The sequence below is a fragment of the Siphateles boraxobius genome, unplaced genomic scaffold, assembly GCF_051911475.1.
Source record: "Siphateles boraxobius isolate OS27281-9 unplaced genomic scaffold, OSU_SipBor_1 19, whole genome shotgun sequence".
Taxonomy (NCBI): domain Eukaryota; kingdom Metazoa; phylum Chordata; class Actinopteri; order Cypriniformes; family Leuciscidae; genus Siphateles; species Siphateles boraxobius.
Window position 1 is genome coordinate 8,913,230 of NW_027508799.1, and position 21,201 is coordinate 8,934,430.

The following is a 21,201-nucleotide window of genomic DNA, read 5'->3' on the forward strand; positions in this document are numbered from 1 at the left end:
GGGTCTTCACCGCCCTGGCCGCCCGAGGGGTCTTCACCGCCCTGGCCGCCCGAGGGGTCTTCACCGCCCTGGCCGCCCGAGGGGTCTTCACCGCCCTGGCCGCCCGAGGGGTCGTCTGCTTCGCCCTGGCCGCTGGCTAAACCATCACCCCCTGTTTCTGTTCCCTTCCATGGACCTGGCCCCCCATCCCTCCCCCTGATCCTCCACCGTTCCACCTCCCTCCTGGACTCTTGTTTTGTTTGTTCTTTGTGGGTCTTGGAGCGTCTGGTAGCCGCTCCGTAGAGGGGGGGTTATGTCACAGTGTCTGGTTTGTGTTCCCCGGGTGTCCACTAGAGGTCTCTTCCCCATACTGTCACCATTCACTCTGGAACTGCATCCCCCACAATCCTTGTCTGTACCAATCACTGTTCATTGCACTCAGCTGTTCCCCGTCATCATTGTACCCAGCTGTTACCTGTTATTTCATTGTTAATTCTTTGTTTTATACCCTGTCTGTGTCAGTGTTTGTCATGGAGTTCTTGTTTGATGTCCGTGCACTTCCATGTTTTCATGCCTGTACTGTTTCGTGTTTTCTGGACTGCCTTTGTTGGATTTTGACCTTTTGCCTGACTTGGATTATGATTACGGATTACCCCAATAAATTGCTATTGGATCTTACATTTCCTGTGTGTGTGTCCGTGACACTTCTGGGTTTAAATTTAAATGTCGTTTAACGAGATACGTTATTTTTTTAAGTTTAAGGTTTTTGTCATTATGTCTGAACAAGCTTATGCATTAGGCAAATTACACAGCAAGCTTACTATACATCTTAAGGTTTTCTTTTAGTTGAAAACATTAAACAATATGTGTAAACAAAAAATATAAACAGCAAAAGCATTTAAGCGTAAGCAGCGCGAACGGGGAAAAACGCTAAAAAAAGCAGACTGCGCAGTTACCGTACAGAACATACATATTCGAGTCAGCATATGATTATCGTGTTTATATTGTTTCACGTTCATGTTGAGAAAAACAATAATATCCACATGCTCGAGTAAGAAAACGCGCTGCGCTGACACAGACGTTGCAGAGACACGTGTGTGTGTGCAAAGTGAAGTAACAGCACTTTGCGTTTTCTGTTCTTAAACTTGATGTCTCAAAATAATTTTGCTACCAGAAGATATCATCTCGGATCATGATTCCCTCGGGGTACAGCTGCTGACCTGCAGTCGTTAATGCAGTGATGGACAGCTGCTTCCTCAGTCGACTGGTGTTTCTTTGGATTTCATGTGATTTCTCATTTCTCATATATATTGTGGCGGTGATATTATCATAACTCAGTTTAACCCTGAGGGGACGGATTGGGCGGTACCGCCCAAAATGACATACTTTTACAAATGTGTAATTATCTTAAAAACTATTAATGATAGAGAGGTGCGGTCTTTTTTGCCGTCTTCCTCAGATTCCGCTGAAAACAATGATAACAAACTTACCCGGCTTGTATACACACTTCTTTGTTGCGCAATACCACTTCGTCAAAGTCCAATGAAATCGATGTTGTTTGGCAGATTCACGAGCAACAACCATTGGAAAAATTGCCGATGGAGGAATATTTTTCTTACCCAATCAGAGGAAGGTTACCATGACGTATTCTAGCAAATCGGATCACTCTGTAGCCTTGCAAGGGATGGTACTATATACTATTACGCAAACAGCGTTGAGGTGACAGAAAGCAAACGGACGCGTCGAGTATAAACAAGGCTTTACGGAGCGAGAGAGCACAGAGATATGAGAGAGAGACAGAACAATTATAATGTATATATATATACACATACAATTATAGCATTATTTATTGTTTTAGCACTTTTATGATGGCAAGCAGTAAACGATTTACGGTGGAACAAGCTCTGGAACAATTACTGGAGAGTGACGAGGAGAAAGCATTGCTTAGAAAATTCTGAACATTCCTAAGAAAAACGCCTGGGACTATTTGTAAATAAAGTTAAATGTTTCATTGTTCTTTACACATTTTATTTAACAATTACACATGTCTGTCAAGCAAAGGCTTTGACAAATATATTTTTTGTTCAAAAACTGTTCAAAATTGTTGTGTGATGTGTGATTTACAGAAAACTAAATGCCAAAAATCTAATTTCCGTTTTTGAAATTCTCTAGTTTATGGTACATTTTCACTCATACATCCTTTATAAACATATTACATGTGTGCTTATGTTAGCTTAGGGTCTTCTGAATCCATAGATACCAAACACATAGTGTTCCATCTCCATTACATATAGTTTATAAGCCCAAATGTAAAAATAGAGAAAACGGACCAAAAAGAGCTTAGTCCCCAGAGGGTTAATTAATAATTTATTAAAAGTAATTCCATTTTGTAATAGGCTATCATTTTCATCTAGTAATTCCAAACTTCACGAGGCAGACAACGACATTATGTGATCAAATACAATCCACTTGTGAAACACGCTCCACCCAGTGCATTTAATTATAACTGCGGGGGAAAAAATTTGAATAGTATTTTATTTTTTGAATAGTAATTACAGATCGACAATTCGAATATTCGTGCACATCCCTAATAGATAGATAGATAGATCCCAAACTTGAAATGAAATGTTTGCACTTTCTGTGTTGTATTGTACTTTATATGTGTTTTTCATGCCAACAATGATAATGAAATGATCAAATGCATTCAGTGGCACTCATAATTTCTCTTATTTTCACCGGAAAAAATTTGGCTAGTGGAAATTCTGATTGGCTGGTAACTTTAGAAAGTTACCAGCCACATTGGCTGGTGATCTAAAAAGTTAATTTAGAACCCTGCTTATGAGCATAACTGTCTATTTTTTGGTTAGAATTTACTGTTTTATTGTTCTAGACCCGATCTGAAAACATTACTGGCCACCCTAGTATCGAAAGTCTGTATTGGAGAGACGCCCAGCAGTAACATGATTAATGTATGCAGACAAAACGTAATGGATGGTGCTGTGCAAGCCTTTGCGAGGAGAGGTACCCCAGAGGCCAAATTAAGTGTTGTATTTATGGATGACTTCAATCAAGCAGAGGTTGCAGTGGATGAGGGTGGGCCTCAAAGGGAATTTTCAAACTCCTTATGATAGCGCTCAAGGAAAGCTCCCTTTTCACAGGGTCACAGAACAAAAATAATTTGTCTCTGGATAGCCGTGGTTAGTATTCATATTTACTCTTTGTTTAACTTGCTCTTTTAACAAACTGAAATTATATTTATGCCTTTGTAGATTTGAATGTATAATTGTCTTGTTATTCAAAATACTTCCCACAGTCTTACTGATAAAAAAAAATCTTTGTTCTGTTTTTCAACACTTTAATTTTTGCAGCATTACAGTGAGGTCTGTACCGAGTATATGGAATAATGATTGCGGTGGCACTCGTACATGGAGGATTGTTTCCTTCTTTTTTGAGAGGCTTTACCAAAACCTGTGCTCTATACCATCATCACCACCCACTCTTGAATAAATCGCAGATCTGGATTTGCAGTGGAGATTAAAAAAGGTATGACATAATACTATTAATTATTCAAACCAATGGTGAAGGTATCACAAATGCCTGCTTCTACTAATAAACTGTACATGAAAAAGATCAGTGATGCAGGAGATATTACAGCAGCTAGAGATGCCATTATGGAAGCTGCAGAAATTCAAAAAAATGTATTCACTTAACCTACGACAGTTGCTTAGTTCTCATCACTTGGGTGTGCTGGGGTAACATGATTTTCTGTGAACATGTTTTCTAAATGTACACATTTTTTATGTAAAAGCATACGGTTTATTTTGGGATTTTTCTTTGTTTTCTTTTACAGACTTGCTGAAGGGTTGAGCACACTTGGCCTTCTGGACATGATGAAAATTCATCACAGCATCTTCAAGAGAGCATTCTGTTAATCAGAGAGGCCTCTAAAAGCTACTGGCTTGATCTCTTTGTTTCAAGTGGAACTGTTCCCTCCTGGAAGCAATTGGTGGCAACTGTAAACAAAAGTGGAAGGATTCTGGAGAGACTTCCTTATAGATATTCAAGGTAAATTAATGATTTGCTGAGTAACAGTATTTTGATTTAATTTGAGCTACTCTGAATTTTGCACAATCCTGCTTATCACAAATGCTATTGATTTTATTACCTTACTGTTTTATAGATGGTATGTTTGAGATAACACTTGATCAACTGCTGGTGTTAACTTCTGGAGCTGACAGAATACCAGCACTTGGTTTTTCTCCGCAGCCAACGCTGAATTTCAATCACGAGACAGGGCGGAAGTACCCTGAGGCCAATACTTTGCCTTGTAAAGCTTAAACTACCCATCCATAACACCTATGAGGTGTTCACCAAGTACATGTGTGAGGGCATTATTCAAGCTCCCACTTTTGGACTGGCTTAAAGTTACACTCTAAAAAATGCTGGGTTATTTTTTCAACCCAACCGCTGGGTTGAGACTGTTGGGTCATTTTATTGGGTTATTTTCTCAATGTTGGGCAGTTTTTTTGTGTAACCCAACGCTGGGTTACCGGTTGTGACTGTTAAAACAGTGAACTCATCCCTCCCCCATCCACGCCTCAAACAAGGCTTCAGACCAACAACTCTACCTTCGCGGGCATTTTGGATCACCTCAGAAGATTGTTTTTCCGACGAAAAAAGGTATGTTTTAGACTAGAGTATTTAATTTAGAAAACTATTACTGTAACCCAGAAAATGTAAAAGTATGCAAAATAGGGCGATTCACACGACACAAAAAGTCTTGAAGTAACCCCTAGCTTCGTTCTTTTGTTTGTTAACGTTAGGCCTAACGTTATACTTTGTTATAACGTTAACGTTACAGCTTTTCCCTGCCTTTTGAATAAGTCAGATACCTCTTATGGCCAACATTTCCCCTGAAATATATGACTTATGTGAGTCATTTAGTTCGCTAACGTTATGTGTCTTTATATTGTTTTTTTTAAGGTCGATTGTCGGTACGCAAGCGTTGTTTGCTTTATGATACGACACTCGCGTCAGGCGTTTATAAACTATCGCCTTTTTTGTTTAAAATGATCAAAATTAGAGAGTACATCATGAGTTCATCTTCCAAACCGTGTTTTTGTCCAGTCATGAAACCCTAGACTGAGTCTTGAATAAGTGTTTATAGTCAGACTTGTTGGACCTATCTCTACTGCAGAGTAACGTTACTTTAGCTGAGTAAGTTAAGTTACCTAAAGCTAACGTATGTAATATATTCATATCTATATACAGAGAGAAGTAGCGCAGGCTACAATGTTCTTCAGACATAATAATATGCAGTTTTACTTATTAACCACTAGACTAACAAGCTTTAAACAAGCTACAACACACACACATTTAATATCTTAAGATGTTGAGACATGGCTTTATACAAAGCATATGAGTGAGTTCATGTGTGGCATATCTGTAATGTTAGAAGGTGCACTTACGTGGAAATTTAAAACCATAGTCATATGGTCATATCTACGCAGATATAACAAAGTGATAATACCCTGCGTCCCAATGTGAATACTATCCACCCTATCTGCCCTAAATAGTATTGACAATTACTAATGTAACATACTATTTAGGATGGATAGTAGCAGCTATGCACATTGGGATGCAGTCATAGTTTATCAATGAACTACGAGAAGGCACTGAATATGTCTGTTGCATAATCCAACGTTTTTCTCTGTGTAAAATAATTAAATATTTGCCCAGACAAAATTAAATCTTTACAAAATACATTTTATATATTATAATAATAGTAATAATAATAATAATAATAATAATAATGTTTGCCTCTTGCATAATAAATGGATCCTGGAAAAATGGATTTAGTGAAACAGATTTGATTATGCAGCAATAAACTACCCACCCCCCACCCTCTTCCCATGTATGGTTGTCAATTTCTTTTCCTTTATATAAGCAGTCTATACAGTTTATACATATATCCATCTGTATACTCACATACTTAAATAAATATACATATTACTCACAATAAATGCATCAATAAGGAAGTTATACAAGATAGACCTGCAGAGGGCTAATTTGAAGCAGGTCCAGGAGGGCTCATACTAACAGGGTGAGTCAAGTCTAGGGAAGGCAGGATGTCTATGAAAGGGCCCCAGATTTCTCTAAAGGCTACATGCTTCCCTCTCACATTATATAATATCTTTTCGGGTGTGCAGTAAGACACAAGCTCATTAATCCAATGTTTTACTAATGATGAATTTTCAGATTTCCAGTTGATCAGAATACATTTTTTTACTGCAGTGCTCGCGAGTAAAATAAAATATTTTTTGTAGTAGTTCACATCAATAGAGCTTGTGTCCCCCAGGATCCATAGTTTTGGGTCCTGTTCAATTTGACTTCCTATTACCCTTGATGTTAACTCAATGGCACGTTTCCATAATCCCTCTATCACTGGGCAACTCCATAGCATGTGTATAAGATCACCATCGATTATTTTACATCTCTGACATTTGGAAGAAATGTTGCTGTCAATTTTATGTAGCCTGTAAGGGGTGTAGTATGTCCTATGGAATATATTAAATTGAATTTGCCTGTGTTTTGTGGAGGTTAGCACAGTCTGTGCTTGTTCCAATAGATGACACCAATCTGCCTCCTCATAAGTACAGTTTAGGTCTTTTTCCCATTTCCCTTTTGTAGATGTTTTATCATAAATCGGTAACTTTCCATTGATGATACCATATATAGAAGATATTATTCCTTTTGTTGATTCATGTAATTTGTTACATAGGTGGAATTCAAGAGGAGTTTCTTTCGGGATATATGGGAATGTTTCTTTGGATTTCTCCTTAATCCAGTCTCTAATTTGTAGGAATTTGAAGAAACTTTCTTTGGGAAGTTTGAATTTTTCATTTAGTTGTTGGAAGTTAGCAAAAGTATCCTCAATGTATAGGTCGCAACTGTATAGATTTCTCTTTTCCTCCAGTCCCGCAACACTGAGTCAGCTATGTGGTGTGAGAGATTGGGATTGCCCCACAAAGGTGCCCTTCTAAGAAAAGAGATATTTGTGTCGAGAAGTGAATGAGATTCTTGCCAAACAGCAAAAGTGTTCAGTATTATTGAGTTGTTTGTGAGTGCAGTTAAACATTTTTTTGTGCCTATGAATGGAATATCCTTTAAAGCCATGGATTTCATCTCATATTGTTCTATTGGGACCCATCTAACCTCACTGTTCTCCGCATGCAGCCAGATCCAAATCGGTCTGTACTGAGAAGCAAGATAATAATTCCTAAAATTTGGTAAGTTGAGTCCTCCCCTTGAATATGGAGCCTGTAGAGAGATAAGTTTGACCCTAGGGTTTTTTCTCTGCCATATAAAAGGAGTTAAAATTTTGTTAAGTTCTTTGAAGAAACTTTTGGGAACATTAATCGGAAGACATTGAAATAGGTAAGTAAACTTGGGTAAAATGCTCATTTTAATAGTATTAATTCTTCCTATGAGAGACCGTGGAAGATCAATCCATCTTTTAAGGTTAAGCTTGGTTTGTTCCAATAGTTTTATATAGTTCTGTTTAAATATATGCTCATTCAATTTACCAATTTGTATACCCAAATATTTGAAACCAACGCTGCACCATTTTAATGGGTAAGTGAGTGCTCTAATATTGTCTTGTATATTCAGTGGTAAAATCTCACTTTTAGTGTAATTTACTGTATATCCTGAGACTGCACTGTATTCTTTGAGGCATTTCAATAGAGGAGGGACTGATGTTTGTGGATCAGTTATATATAATAAGAGATCATCTGCATACAAAGAAAGTTTATGTTCATTTGTGCCGAATTTAATTCCTGCTATGGAGGTGTTAGATCGGATGGCGATGGCTAATGGTTCAATTGCGAGTGCAAAGAGTAGGGGGGAGCTTGGACAGCCTTGCCTGCATCCTCTGGAAAGTGTTAGATAGAATGTCATTTGTTAAAATATTAGCTTTGGGGGCATTAAAAAGTGTTTTAACATATTGAGTGAATTTCTCTCCAAAGCTCATAGCCTCTAGAGTTCGAAATAAAAAGCTTGGTTCAATCCTGTCAAATGCTTTGTTTGCATCCATAGACATTATTAACATAGGATTTTGATTTTTTTGCGCAGTGTTCAGTATATGTAGCAGTCGCCGCACATTGTCTGCTCCATATCTGTTTTTAATAAAACCTGTTTGGTCAGCATGTATTATCTTTGGAATAACATCTTCCAGTCTTAGAGCAATTAGTTTCGATAATATCTTATAATCAGCATTTAAGAGGCTAAGGGGTCTGTATGAGTCACATTTCTGTTTGTCCTTGCCCGGTTTTGGTAGCAGTGTGATTGTTGCAATTTCAAATGAGTCTGGAAATTTTTTATTTTCTAGAGCTTCTGTAATCATGTTTGTGAGTGGAGTTAATAATTTTTTTGAAAAGGCCTTATAATACTCGACAGGGAAGCCGTCTGGCCCAGGAGTCTTGTTATTTTGTAAAGAATTAATGGCTTTGAATATCTCCATTTCTGACATATCTGCATCTAACAGATCTCTGTCCTCAACTTGTAATTTGGGAAGGGTTATTCCATCCATGAACCTTTTTGCTCCAATATTATCAGCGTCCTGCCCAGTTTTATATAAATTTTCGTAAAATTGTTTGAATTCTGCATTAATGGATGGTGAATTATCAAGGAGTCTGCCGTCCTCTGTTAATATTGAGTGTATAAATTTATCAGATGTTTCCTTTTTAATTTGCCATGCCAAGAGTTTACTTGTTTTATTTCCAAATTCATAATAGTGATATCTAGTTCTGGCCATAGCAGCTTCCTCTTTGCTGGTACATAGATTATTATACTCCATCCTTGTTTTTTTTAATGTGTTAAGGTGTTCTTCCTTTTTGGTGGCAATATATTCCTGTTCCTGCTTTTTAATATCTCTTTCCAATTTGGTTAGTCTCTCTCTAATTTGTTTGACCTTTTAGGCACTGTATGATAAAATTTGGCCTCTCATGTAGGCTTTAAGAGCTTCCCAAATGTTGGCATGCGAGGAGGAATTTGAATTGGCATCAAGAAATATTTCAATTTTGGTAGTCATATATGAAATAAACTCAGGATCTTTCAACATGTAATTTTTAAATATCCACCTGCGGGATGTGGGTTGCGGAATGTCAACCAACCATGAGAGTTTTATGGGATTATGATCTGAGAAGGTAGCTGGTAGATAGGAGCATTCTATAACTGTAGCTATCATTCCTTGTGACATCAAGAACATGTCAATTCCAGAGTGTGTATTATGGGTAGGTGAAAAGAAAGAAAAATCCCTCTGGTTTGGATTGAGATTTCGCCATACGTCAATTATGCCTATGTGTTTCATACCTTGGTTTAGTGCTGTTGCTGCCTTTGATAGTAAAGATGTTTTGGGTAGTGATCGATCCAAAAGAGGATTTAAAACCAGATTGAAGTCTCCTCCCACAATACATTGACCCCCAATTGTAGCCAGTTTCATAATCAGATTGTTAAAAAACAACGGGTCATCATAGTTGGGCCCATATATATTCACTAAGGATATCCTGTTCCTATTTATTTCACAATCTACAAGTAAAAATCTGCCGTTTTGATCCTTTTCAAACGAATTTAATTTAAAGTTCAGGTGTTTATTAATGAGCAAAGCAACGCCTCTTGCTTTTGAGGAGAAAGAGGAATAGAAAACATTACCCACCCCGTCTCTGCACAGTTTTAAATTTTCCGAGTCAGTGAGGTGGCTCTATCTATTTCACTCTTAAATGTCTTCCTCCAGAGTGTCTTTCAAGTCTTGATTCTCACTTTCTTTTGGCAGTGTATAACGCAGATGATGCCAAAACGTATGGTATGGATGCTGTCCTGAAGTCAATTGTTGATGATATCAATGACTTGGAAACAAATGGTGTGGAAGTAGACACGACTCACTTCAAAGGCACATTGAAGGTTTGGGTTGCCCAAATTTGTGGTGATAATTTGGGGCTAAATTCAATCCTTGGCTATATAGACAGCTTCTCTGGGAACAGTGTTTGTCGCTGGTCCCATGTGAAGAAACCGGTATTGCGAACACAAACAATGGAAGATCCTTCACTGCTTAGGAATAAGCACTGCTTAGGCCATCTTTCAGATCTGGTGCAAAGTAATCCAACAGAAACTGGCTTAAAAAGAGAGAGCATTTTGAACAACCTGAAATACTTCCACGTGACCGAAAATGTAGCACCAGATGTCATGCATGATATCCTTGAAGGAGTAGGGGCATATGAAATTAAATTGGTATTAGGCTCTCTCATCTCACAGAAGGTATTAACTAGGGATGAGCGAGTACAGCATTATCTGTATCTGTATCTGTATCTGTTAACCATATGAATTATCTGTATCTGTACTCGGACTGGGCGGGGCCTAACCCGGAAGTGGGTGGGATTTAACCCGGAAGTGGGTCAGGTTGTCTTGAAATGGGCGGGGCTTTAACCGGTATGGTATTTTAAGCATGCAATTGATATGGGTTGTTCAGAAATTGTTATTTATTGCTGATTAGAAAACTATTTACTCATTATTCTGTATCACTGATCATGAGAGGGGGGGGGGGTGTTTGTGTTTTTGTGAGTGTAGCAGCTTAATTTATAATATTATTTATAACACAACTACCTTTATTTTATTTATAAAATACAGCAAGAAAGTGTCACTCAGTGCGTGAAGTAAAAAAAAACTGGTTAGAGCCAGCAGACGGTTTCAAAAAAAAACTCAGATGACCGGCAGAGAGAGAGAGAGAGAGAGTGTGTGTGTGTGTTGCTAGCTAATTCATTTGTAATATAGTTTTATACCACTACTTCCTTTATTTTTTTTAATGAAATCCAGCAAAAAGTGTCAGACACTCAGTGCATGAAGTAAAACAACATAGACGTAGGAACTAGGGGTGTGGTGCGGTGTGCGATGTTTATGTTTCGACCCTGCTTGAAGAATTCATCAGCAGATCAACTGAGAGAAAAGTGTGAAAGCCCTTAGGAGCCCAAACTGTTCTTTTTCTGAATGCTGTATGATATAGCCTAGTGTTATGTAGTAAAGGCTTGATTTATTCATTTATTTCGTTTCATTTTCTTAACAATTAAGAAGCTGCATGTGTTTATCCAGTCTAATCGAATTGTGCGTCTCTCCCCGACTTTTCCAACAAAAATCCCGCCCCCTCTCAGAAAATACATAAAACTGACATTACTGAGCTATATCCCTTTAAAAGTAGCCTATTAAAATGGTACAATGGCATTGCTCAGTTCAACGTGTTGGGAAATTGGGCATTTTGTCCCACGTTTAACTCTTCGGGGTCGCCGATCACGCCGGCGTGATCAAGTTACATGACCAGTTTAAGACGTTGAAGCATAAAAACAAAGTCACGTTGAGCGCTGCCGTCCACTTCTGTCGAAAGTGCTGGCTTGAAATTCTATGTTACTTTTTGTTTTGTGTTGATAGACCAAGTAAAAACGGAGATATGATAATTTAAAGTTTATATAAAAAAATATTGACGCGTTCGTAAAAGAACGCCAGATGGGATGCGACAGGCGTTGCATTTATTCTAATAACTTCGTCGGTTTTTGTCATAAAACTAAACGGAGAAAAATGTGTGAATCTGCTGACTCTGCTCTTCAGGATGCACGTTTAAGGGAATGGAGGAGGAGCCAACTCAGCAAACAAGCGAAATTGAAAGGCAGAGGATTTACGGAGTTGACAAAGAGAGACATATATACGTTATATATATGTATAGAGAGATATTATTGCTAGTTTTTGCAAGAGTTTGAGTAGATTTTGAGAGTAGTGTAGATAGTTTAGGTAGTTTAGGAGTAGATTTAGATAAACTGTTTTGAGGACTGGCACAGATAAAAAATAAAATTAAATAAAAAACACCTGATATTTGTTGTAAATACTTGTATGTATAGTTTGATTTTGTGTTAATTTTACCTTTTGTATGGTATATTTGCAGTATTGAGGAACCCCTCTTACTCAAGGAATGAAAGCCCTGTAATGTAGATATCTGTGTAATTGTACATGAAGTGTTTTGTAGAGTTTCTAAGCAAAAAAGTAAAGAAAAAACGCCTATTGCCACACCTCCTTTTTGTGATATATAGTTTCATTTTATCTCAATTTTACTTTTTTTATTTAGTATTTGCACTATTTGGGAACCCTCATACTCTGGGAATGCAAGGCTTTAAATATAGCTCTCTGAATAATTGTGTGCACAACATTTTTTTTAAAGTGGCTGAGCTAAAAAGAAAGAAAAAAAGCCTATGGCTACACACGCTCTTTTTTGTAAATCATATTTTTTTTGTATATAGCTTGATTATGTCTGAATTGTGCCTGTATATGTTGACATTTACAACTTGTGTTTACATTTTAAACCTTTTAAAATGCTTCATTGAGCATGTTTGTGTTTTATGTAGCAGAACAGCTATAATTTTTCTATTCGGATTTTGTGTTTTTTGTGTGATTTTGGGTCCACTATGTTGATACAGTACATCAAAGTGAAAAACTAATTGTCTGGTCATATAGGTGATGTTGTGCTGAAAAAAAATAATACCAAACATTGGTATGGTAAACATTTGTTTATGTCGCAAAATTAAAAAAAATAAAAGCACTCAAAAACGGCCAAAATAGCCCAAGACTCCGGAGGGTTAAAGGTTTAATTGGCATCTTTATTTCAAACGACCCGACCGACCGCGACCCGAATATCATTAAAAATATATTTGGATGACTCGTAACCGCGGGTGACCGCGGGTGACCGCAGGCACCCGCTCATTTTGGATCAACCCGCGCATCACTGGTCCGTGGACATGTCATTTTAAGGCTAATACGGATAACTCCGTAATCAGAAACATTAATAGCAGGGATACAACAACGTGCTGCCTTCCACAAGCAACAACATCTGATGTAAACAGGGAACTTCAGAAAATTCTGATGAAACATAAGACTGCAAATCGACTCATCATTCATGTGGGGAAGAATGATATTCATAAAGAGCAGTCGGAACTTCTTAAAAAGGATTTCAATGCACTTTTTGAAACACTTAAAAGACTGAAAGTTCAGACATTCATCAGTGGACTACTCCCAGCAAGAGGAACTAACAGGTTTTCACGGTTGCTTGGGCTTAATACATGGCTGCAAAAAACCTGCAATATAAAAGGAGTGAACTTTATTGACAACTTCAATCTTTTCTGGAGTCAGAGGCAACTGTTTCAACAGGATGGCCACCACCCAAACAAACTTGGTTCAAGAGTGCTAAAGGACAATATCTACTTCTCCCTCCGTCATCCTTCTGCAATGTGTGCCAATCCACTCAACCTGAATGGCACACACACACCTGGATACAGTATGAATGACCACAGGATTTCACTTCAGCACCTGAATGGACATGCGGTTGACACATCACACATGGACAGTGATAACACCACTCAGCCACAACAACCTCTGCTCACGGACACAATCTCAGCTGAGCCCTGCCCACAGAGCTCACCACAGACAGACTGTGACTTACTAGCACTTCTCCAAGATGCAGCACCCAAGGACGACTTTCTGGAAAACAGCCATGGAAACCAGGACAGCATATTACAGCCTCCAATAACACCAGAGCAAAAACACCTCTCACCGGAAACGTTATCACTCTCTCCAGCATATCCACTTCTGTGCTTCTCAGAGAAAATGGAACAACTGGTGCATGCTGGAACTAGACTATCCCACTCTTTTGCTGCGAGCCCCCAGATACCAACCAAAAAACGCCAGGCCCCACAACCACCATAGCCTGCGGGCCCAGCTCGCCCTCCTCCTGTGAGAGCTCTTCGGCCTCTGCCACAGCGCCAGGGCCCACACCCTCCTCCGGCGGCTCGAGGTGAACCAAAAACAACTGATACCAGCTCTCAGTGATATGTGTCGGGTCCCCGCTATGATAACAATAACTTTCTCAAATGTTTACAGAACAAGCGGGAACCCAGTGTGCCTGTATCTTTTTCTATTGCTGTTCGATTACATGATAGAAAGTCTAAGGCCTTCAAAAGCCGTACAGCAAACCCATCTAATCTGGTGCCTATTACACGACATACTAAGATTGCTGTTGGGACAAAAAGTAAGACTGTTAAGTTAGCACTTTTAAACATCCGCTCACTTAAAAATAAATCACTTATAGTCAACGACTTAATAACCACATACAACCTGGATTTTATGTTGCTAAATGAAACTTGGCTAGAAGAAAGTTGCAGTGCAACAGTCCTCAATGAAACAGCCCCTCCTAACTTTACTTTTATGAGTGTCTGCAGAGCTGTCAGAAGAGGCGGAGGTTTAGCTGCTCTTTATAAAGATGTCTATCAATGTAAGCAAATATCATTTGGGAAATACCCGTCTTTCGAATATCTGGGTATTGTGTTAAAAGGTGCTCCACACATTTTACTTATCATTGTTTACAGGCCTCCAAAATACTCTCCAGCTTTTGCTGAGAACTTAACAGAACTGCTATCAACAATTTCCTCAGAGTTTGACTGCTTTGCCATTGCTGGAGATTTTAACATTCACATAGATAATGCAGAAAACAATATGGCAAAAGAAATCAAAACTGTTTTAAAAACTTTTGTTCTGACTCAGCATGTACATGGACCCACACATAATCGTGGACACACTCTAGATTTACTTATCAGTAAGGGTCTAAACATTTCATCAATTGTTATTAAGGATGTAGCACTGTCTGATCATTTTTGTATTTTCTTTGATATATTGATCTCTCCTGCCATTGAAGCTAGATCTGTGTCTGTCAAGAAGAGATGCTTAAATGAGAACACTAGTGTACTATTTATGAAGGCTATATCTTTAACACCAAGCTTATTGTCACGTAATAACACACGGAAACAGATGATCCAATAGCAGGTATATTTATTAAAGGGTAATCCGTACTCACAACAGTCCAGGCAAATGGTCAAAAATCCGATAAGTCAATCCAAGAACATAAAACATGAACAAGAACAGGCAGCATACAGGAATAGAAGTGTGCGGACATTAAACAAGGACTTCGTAACAAACACTAACACAGACAGGGATTATATACACACAGAACTAACAAGGTGATGGGAAACAGCTGAGTGCAATAATCAGATAAGTGACAGAACAGAATGCAGGGAATTGTAGTCTAATGTGAATGACACCGTGAGAACGAGGACCTCTAGTGATAACCCAGGGAAACACAACCAGACACTGTGACAGAACCTCCCCTCTACGGAGCGGCTACCAGACGCTCCATGACAGTACACAAGACAACACAAGAGTCCAAGAGGAAGGTGGAAAGTGGGAAGTCCAAGGGAGGGATGGGAGGGCCAGGACCATGAAGGGGAACAAGAACAGGGGGTGATGGCTCAGTCGGCGACCAGGGCGAAGCAGACAGTCCATCGGGCGACCAGGGCGAAGCAGACAGTCCATCGGGCGGCCAGGGCGAAGCAGACAGTCCATCGGGCGGCCAGGGCGAAGCAGACAGTCCATCGGGCGGCCAGGGCGAAGCAGACAGTCCATCGGGCGGCCAGGGCGAAGCAGACAGTCCATCGGGCGGCCAGGGCGAAGCAGACGACCCATCGGGCGGCCAGGGCGAAGCTGACGACCCATCGGGCGGCCAGGGCGAAGCAGACGACCCATCGGGCGGCCAGGGCGAAGCAGACGACCCATCGGGCGGCCAGGGCGGTGAAGACCCTTCGGGCGGCCAGGGCGTCGAAGACCCTTCGGGCGGCCAGGGCGGGGAAGACCCTTCGGGCGGCCAGGGCGGGGAAGACCCTTCGGGCGGCCCGGGCGGTGAAGACCCTTCGGGCGGCCAGGACGGTGAAGACCCCTCGGGTGGCCAGGGCGGTGACTCAGGCGCCCGGCACTCAGGCACCCGTGACTCAGGCGCAGGAACTGCAGACACTGGCTCCGGCTCAGGAACAGACAATGGCTCCGGCTCAGGAACAGACACTGGCTCCGGCTCAGGAACAGACACTGGCTCCGGCTCAGGAACAGACACTGGCTCCGGCTCAGGAACAGACACTGGCTCCGGCTCAGGAACAGACACTGGCTCCGGCTCAGGAACAGACACTGGCTCCGGCTCAGGAACAGACACTGGCTCCGGCTCAGGAACAGACACTGGCTCAGGCTCAGGAACAGACACTGGCTCCGGCTCAGGAACAGACACTGGCTCCGGCTCAGGAACAGACACTGGCTCCGGCTCAGGAACAGACACTGGCTCCGGCTCAGGAACAGACACTGGCTCCGGCTCAGGAACAGACAGTGGCTCCGGCTCAGGAACATGCATTAGCTCCGGCTCAGGAACAGACACTGGCTCCGGCTCAGGAACATGCATTAGCTCCGGCTCAGGAACAGACACTGGCTCCGGCTCAGGAACATGCATTAGCTCTGGAACAGACACCGCCTCAGGAACAGACACCGGCTCAGGAACAGACACAAGAAACGTAACAGTCACAAGAACAGACACAAACACAGAAACAAACACTGGCTCTGGCGCTGGAACAGGCACTGGCTCAGGAACAGACACTGGCTCCGGCTCAGGAACAGACACTGGCTCCGGCTCAGGAACAGACACTGGCTCCGGCTCAGGAACAGACACTGGCTCCGGCTCAGGAACAGACACTGGCTCCGGCTCAGGAACAGACACTGGCTCCGGCTCAGGAACATGCATTAGCTCCGGCTCAGGAACAGACACTGGCTCCGGCTCAGACACGGGCATGTCCAGGATCCGACCCAGGCGCTCCAGATAGTCCAGATCCAAGAAGGCAGACGGCACTGGCTCTGCCTCCGGCTCTGGAGCAGGCACTGGCTCTGCCTCCGGCTTTGGAACAGGTACTGGCTCTGCCTCCGGCTCTGGAACAGGCATTGGCTCTGCCTCCGGCTCTGGAACAGGTGCTGGTTCTGCCTCCGGCTCTGGAACTGGCAAAGGCTCTGCCTCCGGCTCTGGAACCGGCAAAGGCTCTGCCTCCGGCTCTGGAACGGGCACTGGCTCTGCCTCCGGGTCTGGAACGGGCACTGGCTCTGCCTCCGGGTCTGGAACGGGCACTGGCTCTGCCTCCGGGTCTGGAACAGCAGACACTGGTTCCGGCTCTGGAACAGCAGACATGGGCATGTCCAGGATCCGAGCCAGACGCTCCAGATAGTCCAGGTCCATGAAGGCAGACTGAATGTGAACAGTCTCTGACTGGGCAGACGGAACATGAACAGTCCTTGACTGGGCAGACGGGACGTGACCATTCTCTGACAGGGCAGACGGAACGTGAACAGTCTCTGACTGGGCAGACGGAACGTGAACAATCTCTGACTGGGCAGACGGAACGTGAACAGTCTCTGACTGGGCAGACGTGACGTGAACAATCTCTGACTGGGCAGACGGAATGTGAACAGTCTCTTACTGGGCAGACGAAACGTGTCTCCTCCTCCTTCTCCGGACCACCGGACTCAGGACCACCGGAACCGGGACCACCGGAACAGGGATCATCTCCCGACTACCTCCTCCACTGTGACCTTCACGGGACCCGCGAAACTTAAGCAATCGGGTCCCCTTAAAAAACTCCCTTCTCTCCCGCTCGGTGGCTGGGGAAGAGATGTTACAAAACATACCGCTGGATCTGGGTGTGACGGAGTCCTTCTGTCACGTAATAACACACGGAAACAGATGATCCAATAGCAGGTATATTTATTAAAGGGTAATCCGTACTCACAACAGTCCAGGCAAATCGTCAAAAATCCGATAAGTCAATCCAAGAACATAAAACATGAACAAGAACAGGCAGCATACAAGAACAGAAGTGTGCGGACATTAAACAAGGACTCCGTAACAAATACTAACACAGACAGGGATTATATACACACAGAACTAACAAGGGGATGGGAAACAGCTGAGTGCAATAATCAGATAAGTGACAGAACAGAATGCAGGGAATTGTAGTCTAATGGGAATGACACCGTGAGAACGAGGACCTCTAGTGATAACCCAGGGAAACACAACCAGACACTGTGACACTTATCTGCTGACTCTGTTGATTTTCTCCTTGATTCTTTTAACTCAAAAGTTAAGAGTGTAATTGATGATATTGCTCCTGTGAAAGTCAGGAAGAAGAGTGGCAGACAAAAAGCACCTTGGAGAAACTCAACACCAGTGCAAAATATGAAAAGACAATGCAGAAAAGCAGAGCGCATGTGGCGGAAGACAAAACTTGTAGTCCATTATAACATCTACAAAGACAGCATCCATGCTTTCAATAAGGAACTAGGCAAAGCTAGACAGACTTTCTTCTCGAATATTATAAACAGCAATGTAAACAACACGCGCACTCTTTTTGCTACTGTAGAGAGACTGACAAACCCCCCAAGCCAGATTCCCAGTGAAATGCTCTCAGTGAGAAAGTGCAGTGAGTTTGCTTCTTTCTTCTCTGAGAAAATCAATAATATCAGAAAGGTGATCAGCTCATCCTTGAGTTGCGCTGGGGTCAGGCAGATCAGACAACAGCCTGAGAAAGTAGCCACTATGTCTGATTTCGAAGAAATTGATGGCAAAATTTTGGAAGAAACCGTACAGCACCTAAAAACATCAACCTGTGGCCTTGACGCACTTCCCACATCTTTTTTCAAAAATGTGTTACACAGCTTAGAAGCAGATCTCCTAGAAGTGGTAAATGCCTCACTTCTCTCTGGGAGTTTTCCGACCTCCCTGAAAACTGCTGTTGTCAAGCCCCTCCTTAAAAAGAGCAATCTAGATAAGACCATATTAAACAACTATAGACCGATCTCAAATCTTCCTTTCATAGGCAAGATCATTGAAAAAGTTGTCTTCAATCAGCTGAACAAATTCTTAAGCTCGAATGGATACTTTGACCATTTTCAATCTGGTTTCCGACCGCACCACAGTACAGAGACCGCTCTCATAAAGATAATAAATGATATTCGCTTAAATACTGATACAGGCAAATTATCAGTGCTGGTACTACTCGACCTCAGTGCTGCATTTGACACTGTCGATCACAAAATACTTCTTGACAGGCTGGAAAACTGGGTCGGGCTTTCTGGGATAGTCCTAAAATGGTTCAGGTCATACTTAGGAGGCAGAGGTTATTATGTGAGTATAGGAGACCATAAGTCTGAGTGGACATCCATGACATGCGGAGTCCCTCAAGGCTCAATTCTTGCGCCACTCCTATTCAACCTGTACATGCTCCCAATGAGCCAAATAATGAGAAGGAACCAAATCGCTTACCATAGCTATGCAGACGACACACAGCTCTACTTATCCCTATCGCCTAACGATTACAGCACTGTAAGTTTGCACTGTATTTTATTTTATGTTTTAATTATTCTGATTTCTGTATTTTATCTTTTATTCTAAACTGTTTTAATTATTCTGATTTCTTTTGATTATTTTAATTTCTTCTATGTAAAGCACTTTGAATTACCATTGTGTATGAAATGTGCTATATAAATAAACTTGCCTTGCCTTGCCTACAGCCCCATTGACTCCCTTTGCCAATGCATTGATGAAGTAAACAATTGGATGTGCCAAAACTTTCTTCAGTTAAACAAAGACAAAACTGAAGTCATTGCGTTTGGAAACAAAGATGAAGTTCTCAAGGTGAAAGCATACCTTCAGTCTAGGGGTCAAACAACTAAAAATCAAGTCAGGAATCTGGGTGTGTCTCTAGAGTCAGACCTTAGTTTCAGTAGTCATGTCAAAGCAATAACTAAATCAGCATACTATCACCTGAAAAATATTGCAAGAATTAGATGCTTTGTTTCCAGTCAAGACTTAGAAAAACTTGTGCATGCTTTCATCACCAGTAGGGTGGATTATTGTAATGGACTTCTCACTGGCCTTCCCAAAAAGACCATAAGACAGTTGCAGCTCATACAGAACGCTGCTGCTAGGATTCTGAGCAGAACCAGAAAATATGAACACATCACACCAGTCCTCAGGTCTTTACACTGGCTGCCAGTTACATTTAGAATTGATTTTAAAGTATTATTACTGGTATATAAAACATTCAATGGCCTAGGACCTCAATACATTGCAGATATGCTCACTGAATATAAACCCAACAGATCACTCAGATCATTAGGATCAAATCGGGTAGAAATACCAAGGGTTCACTCTAAGCATGGCGAGTCTGCTTTTAGCTATTATGCCAGCCGCAGCTGGAACCAGCTTCCAGAAGAGATCAGATGTGCTCCTACAGTAGTCACATTCAAATCCAGACTCAAAACACATCTGTTTAGCTGTGCATTTACTGAATGAGCACTGTGCCACTGTTCGTCCGACTGTTTGCACTGTATTTTATTTTATGTTTTAATTACTCTGATTTCATGTGATTATTTCTGTATTTTATCTTTTATTCTAAACTGTTTTAATTATCCTGATTTCTTTTGATTATTTTAATTTCTTCTATGTAAAGCACTTTGAATTACCATTGTGTATGAAATGTGCTATATAAATAAACTTGCCTTGCCTTGCCTTTCCTTGCTAATGATGCATAGTTATAACTTTGTGGTCACATAGGCGGTCAGGGGGACGAATAGGCTGTTTGTGGTCAGGCCATCCTTAAAAATATTTTGGTTTTTAGTAACAGAAGTAACAAAAAAAAAGAAAAAAGGGTCGTAGGTAGGTCTGTATTTTTTTTTTCAAGATTCAATGTAAAAAAAAACTAAATTTTTGGTCATGGTGATTACGTAGGTATGAATTTAAACAACTTTCATATTAATTTAATTTAAACAACTTGCATATTGTGACGTCACTGACTGGGTCTTCAAACCATGCATCCACCGCTAGGTGTAAATGCAACCTACAAATCAGAGACCAGTTACGTTTTAGGGCTGTCACTTTTGTGAAAAAATCCTGTTTGATTTTTGGGACATAAGTGTTCATTGAATCGATTGTAAAATTGATTTTCCATGTATAAAGACGTTTCAATTTTCGCCAAATATAGGCAAATCCACAGACAACTAACAGGTATTGGGACTAACGTAAAGAGGGTGCTTGAGACACACACAAGTCAGCAATATTTCTGATGATTTATTGGCGGGAAGTTTCGTGCACAATGACAAACAGGAGTGCAAAATTCAGGGATTGAAATTAACACCCTCCAACCCACCAAATAAGGGTAAAAATGACCTTTGGCGGGTAATGCTGTCAAATCACGAGCCAATTTGGCATGTTTGTATGTTTAT